Genomic DNA, 8995 nt, shown 5'->3' with positions numbered 1-8995 from the left:
TGTAGGGACATGGATGAAACTGGAAATCATCATTCTCAGTAAACTATCGCAAGGACAAAAAATTAAACACCACATGTTCTCACTCATAGGTTGGAATTGAACAGTGAGAACACATGGACACAGGAAGGGGAACATCACACTCCGGGGACTGTTGTGGTGTGGGGGTAGTGGGGAGGGATAGCATTAGGAGATATACCTAATGCTAAATGATGAGTTAATGAGTGCAGCACACCAACATGACACATGTATACATATGTAACAAACCTGCACATTGTGCACATGTACCCTAAAACTTAAAGTATAATAATAATAAAAATAAAAAATAAAAAAATAAAAAAATAAAAAAAAGATCAATGTGGTCTGTAAAGATCAATGAAAGAATGTCAGTATTCTCCTTAAAAATGTTTTTTACATAAATTTGCTCTTATTATTTCATCTAGTTATAGATCTTTCTATTAGAAGTATTAAATTATCTAATTTCTCCTAATTTAAGATGTCCATCCAACTTCACTATTTTTTCATGATACAGACTTTTCATTTTTGTCACCAGTTATTTTAAGTTTGTATTTTTTTCTTTTTTTAATTTCTATTCATTAAGCCCTTGAGTAGTAAATTTGGAACCCTTTTAAAAATTTAGATTTTAGAGCAGAGAAAATTTTTATTTTTCTGAAATATAGCTAGCTTATCATAAGAGCACTCCATTATATTTTTGAAATTTTATACAACAGTTTTTAAAATTAACCTTGTTATTTTGTTCTCATTTTCAAAGGAATACTTTTTAATGAGGAATATTAGTATTGTATTTTTCTTCATTGCTATTAATTTTTTCCTAAGTCTTTGAGGATTTTCATGTCACTGAACTAATACATACTTGTAACAAGTGAATGGATGCAAAGATATAAAAAGAAAAGTCTAATGAGTTAGTTCCCCCGACATCACCCCACATGTAATACTCCTTTCTTTGAAGTGTATTCAGTTTCCTCCTTGCAAATACAGACATCTACAAATGTACCTATATTTAGGCATTTGAGCTTTCTAAATGATTTTTAAACCATTAATCAGTGATTTCTGGAATTTCTGCACAAACTGAAAGAGCACAGTGGAACAGTTTGTCTCCAAATGATGTTTAGGAATTTGAAAATATAGACTAAGCTTAGATCTGCCTTTGTGCATGCCATAGACCTATTCCCAACTTCTTCGTTGATAGTAGTGAATGTGATTAGGGAAATTTTAATACAATCTCTTAAGACATATTTAAATTTTCGTGGAAAAATTCCTTCTGTTACCAGCCTTTTTGCTGATGGCAATATTTCTTTTTACCTCTTGGCCACCTCAGTTCCAATTGTCATATTGATGGGAATTGGATATCCTAGGTATGTAAGTATGCAATAAATGTTCTTTTTTCATTCTTGTCTTCTCATTTTAAGTTTTACCCAAAATATCAAAAGAAAATGCTGTGCATAATTTTGGAAATAATCGGAAGCAAAATTGCTTGTAGAAGTTACCAACTTTTCCATCCATTTCTTCATTCTTTAAATCTTCTTTGATTCCCCTTTTTAACTATCCATCTTTATCTCTCAAGCAGCAAAATGTGAAGATAATACAAGTTGCTTTGCCTTGTTAACTAGGTTCTACTTTTTTAACATAGCACTTTGTAATTTTTGTCTTAGTTTGTTTTGTTTCACACCTCCAGAATATCTTGCATAAAAGCAAATATTACTATTGGGCCCTGCATATATGTGCTTTATGTGCATGTAGCCAATGCATAAATGCATGTTTTCTGACTTGCTACATAAAAGTAAAGTTAGTTGTTATATAAAATGTGTTTCAAAATTTTGGTTTTTGAATGATTTAACATAGATCAAGCTGAATTAAATCAAATATTTCTGGTTTAGGAGTTGAATGCATTAGATTATTTGGCAATTTGTGTGATTTCGTGATTACAATATCATGTTACAGTGGGCATATATGTGTAATTTAATATATATACACATATATAATTGTCAAATTAAATAATATAAAAGGACCTTTGAGCCTGTTTTAAAATATTCACTTCTGTCAAATACATCATACTTTTGTTATTTTTATTTATTCTGGCAAAAATGAAACCTAACTTGTATACATGTTTATTTTATACTATTTATTTGAATTGTTTTTATTGTTGTTTAAATATAGACTTCGGTCATGCTAAAATAATGTTTGCTTGCAGTCATTTTTCAGTCTCTATAAAGTTGTAGAAAATTCTCTAAACATCCATTGGGAGTATCTTACGTTGTATTATTAGAAGTTTACTTGACAGCTATTTATTTCATTCTAGAGAATGATGTATTGAGTCTCCCTATTAGCTGCTTTCCACCTGATATTTGGACTTAAGCCGTTGGTAAATATAGTTAATAAGTTAGGTTACTACCATAAGCATTTGTTGACTACATTTTTAGATAAATCATTTGATAAAATTGAACAGATAGTATTTTTTACTAAAGCTGAATATGAAATTTTATGTGCCAAGGAAATCTGATACAATTATCCACGTATTTTCTCAATGTGAAAAAAAGGAGATAAATATGGTTAACCATTGTATATTTGTACTGTCTTTATCTGTAGCTATCATTTTTATCAGTTTTTTGTTTGTTTTCATAGTAGCATATTTGAGAGGGGATGGGAAGAAAAATTGTGTGTCTGTTTTTAATATTGTAAAATAATGTTCTGTTTTTAAGAGAATAACATAATAGTCTTAGATCTCATCTCATTTTTTCTTTGTTTTATAAATAAGTAGATGAGAAATGTAGCTATCACTATATTATGATAAATAAAGTGGGCATTTCTAAATAGCACAGCATTTAAATTAGTAACTGCTCCAGAAATACAGTCAGAGACCTGTTAAATAAGTCTGAAACTGTAAAGTGTCTAAGATGTTGCCCTACCTGCATACTAAAAGGTAGCCTGCCATAGGCTAACTTTGACACCTGGGTCCAGGGTACAGACCGTGTTGCTTCTCCCTAACTCCCCACTGGTCTGTCTACATGGTGAGAGCCAGCTACTGCATATGCATGGGTTGCACCACAGGAGAGGTACTCTAAAATTATGAAACTCTGAGCTTGTATAGGAGCTATAGGCACATCGGGTCATCCTCTCCTCTGGAGAGAGAAAGAGAGGAGAGAAAAAAAGTAGACCAATTGGCCATGCAGAGACCTTATCTTTTATTACGCAGACTCCCTTGAGGAAGGAAAGGAAGGCCTATATCTTGGAATGTAAGCAATGGACTCCTTGGGAGATAAGAAAGGAGTCTCTAGCCTTTTGTTACCCTTTGAATTGGAGAAAATGGCTCTGGGGAAGTGAAGACATTCTCTGTCTGTTTAGCACTTTAGTTTCTATTACTCAGAAGGCCCTGGATGAGTAGAACACCAGAAATTTCAGGGAGGATTATCTTCCAACAAGACCCAAGGTGTCTGGAAGGGACACACAGGTTCTACTAAACTTGCTAGTATTTTGTTGACGATTTTTGCATCTGTATTAATAAGGAATAATAATATCTTTTATAGATGATTTTCTTTCTGGTTCAAGATCCCTGTCCAAGATTGCATATTGCATTAATTTATCACTTCCGTTTAGTTTCCTTTAATTTAGAACAGTTCTTTGACCTTATATTGTCTTTCTGGATTTGACTTTGACATTTTTCAAAGAGCATATATCAGTTATTTTGTAAAATGACTCCCAATTTGAGTTTGTCTAAAGTTTCTTCATGATTAAGCCCTATTGGTTTTGTAACAGTAATACAACAGAAGTGAGGTTATGTCTTAGTACTTCACACCAAGTAGTAAATGTTAGTGGATTTGTCCAGTATTGCTGACATTCATTTTTATCACTTGTTAAAGGTTGTTTCCTCTAAGTTTCTCCATATAAAGTTATTATTTTCCCCTTTGTTTCTCATAAGGGAGGAGATACTTTTGTGACTAAATATATAGTGCCTCTCATCAAACTTTTACCCATTCATTTTAGTATCTTTTGATGATTTTCTAACTCCGTCATTTCCTTCATCCCACTATATGGATGGAATAGCTTCCTTTCCCCTATTTATTAATTTATATCTCTGTGGACTTTGATAATTTACATCTCTGTGGACATCTTGAAAGTGTTACAATCTATCACTATACAATTTACTTTGAAAATAATATTGGCCCAAATTTGGCCAGTGGAAGCACCTTCAAACTAGCTTCTGGTTTTTACCATTTTGCACAATAGGATCTTCTAAGATCTAATTTTGTACTTTCCACTTCTCAGACTTGGAATTAACTATTTCTGCAAACACACCTAGTCCCTTTAGTAGGGAATGGTTTCATAAACTCTTTAGAAACAATGAAACTGTTTCATTTTTCATTGATTGAGATTGAGCCTTCCTCTGTCACCCAGGCTAGATTGTAGTAGTGTGATCATAGTTCACTGCTGTCTCAAACTCCTGAGCTTCAAGCCACTTCCCATCTCAGCCTCCCAAGTAGCTGGGACTACAGACATGTGCCACTGTGCCCAGCTTTTTTTTTTTTTTTTTAATTTATTCTAGAGATGGGGTCTCCCTTTGTTGCCCAGGCTAGTCTCAAACTCCTGACCTCAAGTGACCCTCCAGCCTAGGCCTCCCAAAGTGCTAGGATTAAAGGCATGAGCCACCTACCTGGACTGTTTTATTTTTAAATAGGAATTTTTACCAATTTTTTTCCCAAAAATATTATTCAAGAAAATGAAAGGGATGATGAGATTTTATAATTTTCAAACTTTTATCCAAGAGCAAATATAACTTTCCACAGTTCCTTTCCACTAGAAGATTTCCTCCTATACCTGTAATATTTAAACTGCTTCAAGTTGCTCTGAGGTGTCACAGGAATTGCTGTCATGAGGTTAGGAGTAGGGAGAAGTGTGCTATTTGGAAGTGAGAAAAGAGATGTGGATTTCTCTCAGATCTACTTTGGTTGCTTTAATCTTTTTGTTTATTTATTTATGTTTAATATATTGAGCTGCTACAAGAGTCTGTTGTAAGAACGAATTCCACAGCTAAAATAGAATTTTAAACTGCTTCCTTACAGCATTAGTTTTTCATAATTTACGTAAAGATTAGTAATTTCTGTTCTGTGGTGATAATTAGTAGACATATTTCACATATGGAGTATCAATTTCATTTTTGTTACAGAAATGGAATTTGGTCAGCTACTTTGTCATGTATGCATTGGACCAAGCGAATCAGTAGTTTTCCCTTTTGGTCCTAAAATCCCAGCTTGAACACTGATTGCCTATACTAAGTGAATACTGATTGGGTGTACTATATGGTTTCAAACATAATATCTTTTATTCATTGAACAACTGTGATTCCTCCATTTTCTCAAATCAGGTATAAAGTCAAGTATTTGCATATATAATAAGACAGACCTGTAACTGAAAATGCTGCCCCAACTCTACAAACCAGCACTGAGCTTGAAAGCTTTTTTTTTCCCACAGCTTTTCTACCCAGTTTTGTTATTTTTTCTCACTGATTGTGGACTCCTTGCATATAGAGACTCTCACAATTCATACTATATTCACTATACAGACCAAAACTTGCACACCTCAGTTTGTTGGTTTGGCTAAATGCTTTTTATATAAAAACCCGTAACAAAATAAGTTTTCAATTTAAATATTTTAACATAAATAACAGTTATGAGTGTATCAAAAACTTACCATCAAATATGATATAAAGAAGATATACTCTATAGTCATCATATATATGTATCTTAAATTCATATGTTATATAAATATTCTGTCTTTATAATTTGAATCATTGCCAAAAACACTGTTGAGTTATATTACTTACTTAAAAGTTAAAATCGATAATATTCTAATTTTTTCCTTAAATTGTAGGTTATATTCATTAAATCATATTTTTAACATCTTCTGATCAGGTCCCTAATAATTTTATTTTATAAAAAAAGTATTTCAAAGATGATATTTAATAGATCATCATTATGTTGATCTTGTCATTAAATCTTCTAAAGCATCGTCAAGTTCACCTAGTCCAACTGCTTATTTACAAATGAGAAAATTAAGCCTAATACTATGCCCAAAGTGAGATATGCTTATGCTTTGGAATTGAGACTAGAACTTTGGCTTCTTTACTTCTATTTCAAAGTTTTTTCCCACCACAAAACTGACATCTTCATTTAACCACTTAATGCCCTAAAGAGAGAAAACAATTCAGAGAGTAAGTTTATAAATTCCAATTGGAACAAAAGAAAAAAAGAAAAGAATAATTTTTAAAATTCCAACTAGAAAATCTGAGGCCTAAGGAAATTTTCAATAGTGTGGGTGAAAGATCTGTAGTTTCATAATAATTTTAAGTTACTAAAATTTTTTTTAAGTTTCTAACTGGAGTTGATTTTCAAGTTCATATATTTTTGAAAATATAATCATATTAAACCGTATAATCAAGCTAAGAACACTTTAGACATGAAGCATTTATAAATTTTTTTAAAAATTTCTGCAGCAAATTATCTTGCTTGAACGTATACTTTTTAGTATTGAAGAAGTATAAAGTACATAAAACTCATATAGTGTCAAACCATGAAAAACCATCATTTATGAAAAACAGCATTGAGAACTGCTGATTTTAAGTTCAAGAAAGAGAAAGTCATACTGGAGATCTGATCGCAGTTTCCAAATATTTGAAGAATTGTTATATGTAAATAGAAGTTCAGTTTTGCTTTCCTCTTGCCACAAATAGATCAGTATTGGTCTTGGTCCCAGTGAATGGGAAGTTTAACAAATAAATCTGGGGTGAATGTTAGAAACTTCTGTAAAACAACTAAACATTGTCCTACCAAATAGATCACCTGCATGTGCCAGGCTTCTTCCTAGTACTTTGTAATTATTGTTTGTTGTTCCCACAACACCCTTGTAAGGCAGGTACTGTTATCTCCATCTTACAGATAAAAATTGAAGTGCAGGTGAACTTGCCCAACTTTATCTAGTATATAAATGCTGAGCTATGATTTGAACATAGATCTGCTTGATTCTTAAACACTGCTGATATTCAGCACAAGTCTATATGTTATATAGATTAGTCTGGCCTCAGGTAAAAATTTGATAAGTCAGTCTAGATTGCTAAAAAAATTTTTCTAAAACAAAAAAATTGATTTAAATTTGTATAAGTAATTATGAACAAGTAAAATTAACATGTATGATTATGTTTATTTTCTTTTGTATGTTATAAATACCAAATACAAATTATAACATAGTCTATGTTCAAGAAAATGTTAAGGTGTGAAATACACATTTATTTATAGCATTATAGTATTAAGGTATTTATCTTTATAAATATAAGTTGGAAAAATGAATTCATATCTTAGATTAATTTAATGCATATGAAGAATGTATAGAAAATTTATTCAAGTATCAGTTGGATGACGTAAATTATATTACCTCCAAAAAATACATATGCTTAAGAAAACATTGTTTTCATTAAAGAAAAAATTCACAGTAAAGGAGAAACGCATTCAAAATATTTACTGTTTTAAAATTTTATACTTAATAAACCATACTTTTTGTTCTATTTGCTGGGGTCCTAGTATTTCAGAGACTGCTGAAATATGTCTTATGTTTCTAAATATATTGTACAATGTCTTGGTGAATTGATTATAAGATAATATTTTTTATAGTTGGCTTAGAAATATGACTAGTATTTTTGCTGTCATGGTACATAATGTACACTTAGTCCTCTGATTTTTTAAATTATGCTTTTTAATAAGAGGTATCTTTTCGATTTTAGGAGTTGTAAAGTATTATTGATTTCTTTTAATAAAATATAGCAGTTAAAGCTCTCCTCAACTCAAACATACAAGCTGATAAATATTAAAATGATTTTTAAGTGAAATTTATAAGGAATGTTTCACAGTCAGAGTAGTGTTCTGTATACAATTCAGTACTAATAACCTGAAACTATTTATCACTTAAAAGCTTGGGTTTCGTGAGAAGAGCTGCATGAGAGTCCTGAACTGGCTCTGAACTGCCAAGTGTGGATCTAATTACATAGCTTGGAGCTGCGGAACCACATCTCACTATTGTGGATTACTTTCCTTGGCTTATTTACATAACTTCATGAATGAAGACTAGTCAGTGAATTATACAGTCTTATATAGCCAGGGCAGCATAAATTAACCTTATTTGAGGTAGCTTATATTTTCATGGCATATCTAATATATGTTTAGCTATGTCTTCATGTGCTTTAGTAATTTGATTGGTTGCCAGGAACATCTAATAATAAGTGCATTTACTAATAATTAGTAAATGATAGTTTTATTGATGTAATCCAAATGTAGTAGTGTCAATTTTTTTTACCTTTATCCAAGGTAAGGATGCTTTCTTTATTCTTGTTCAGTAGTACATTACAGTTGGCCCTCCATATCCATGGGTTCTACATTTGTGGATTCAACAACTTCACATGGAAAATATTTGAGGAAAAAAAGAATGGTTGCATCTGTACTGGACACATAGACTTTTTTTCTTGTCATTATCCCCTAAACAATACAGTATAATAATAATTTACAAAGCATTTACATTGTATTAGGTATTACAAGATATGATATAAAGTATACAGAAGGATATGCATAGGTTAAATGCAAATACTACACCATGTTATATAAGGGTCTTAAGCATTTGGTATCCACAAGGAGTCCTGAAACCAGTCTCCCATGGATACCAAGGGAAGACTGTATTTTAGTTAATACATTTGATTAATTTTTAATGTAGGTAGCTTAGATTTAGAAACCAATTTTGACCTCAAAGTCCAGAATATTTATCTTTTTTTTCTTACAAGCTAATCTTTCAGAATAGCTTATAAGTAATTTCTTTTTTAAATCACAAATTTTACACCTTGTAATAGCACTAAAATATGCATACATGTATTTCTATAACACTATCAAAAAACTAATCAGCAGCAATTTTAATTGATTAAATATCAATGGGAGGTTTGCTGTTA

At 31.3% G+C, this 8995-nt stretch overlaps 1 protein-coding gene across 2 annotated transcripts in view; it reads left to right on the top strand.

Moving 5' to 3' along the window:
* The window catches only part of ASCC3 (activating signal cointegrator 1 complex subunit 3), a 390213-nt gene that overhangs the window by 195460 nt on the left and 185758 nt on the right, over positions 1–8995 (top strand). The gene's annotated exons all lie outside the window — the stretch shown is intronic.

Source organism: Hylobates moloch, unplaced genomic scaffold, assembly GCF_009828535.3.
Source record: "Hylobates moloch isolate HMO894 unplaced genomic scaffold, HMol_V3 SCAFFOLD_2, whole genome shotgun sequence".
Classification (NCBI taxonomy): Eukaryota; Metazoa; Chordata; class Mammalia; order Primates; family Hylobatidae; genus Hylobates; species Hylobates moloch.
Note: the sequence above shows the minus strand (reverse complement) of the source record. Positions and strands in the feature narration are given on the sequence as shown.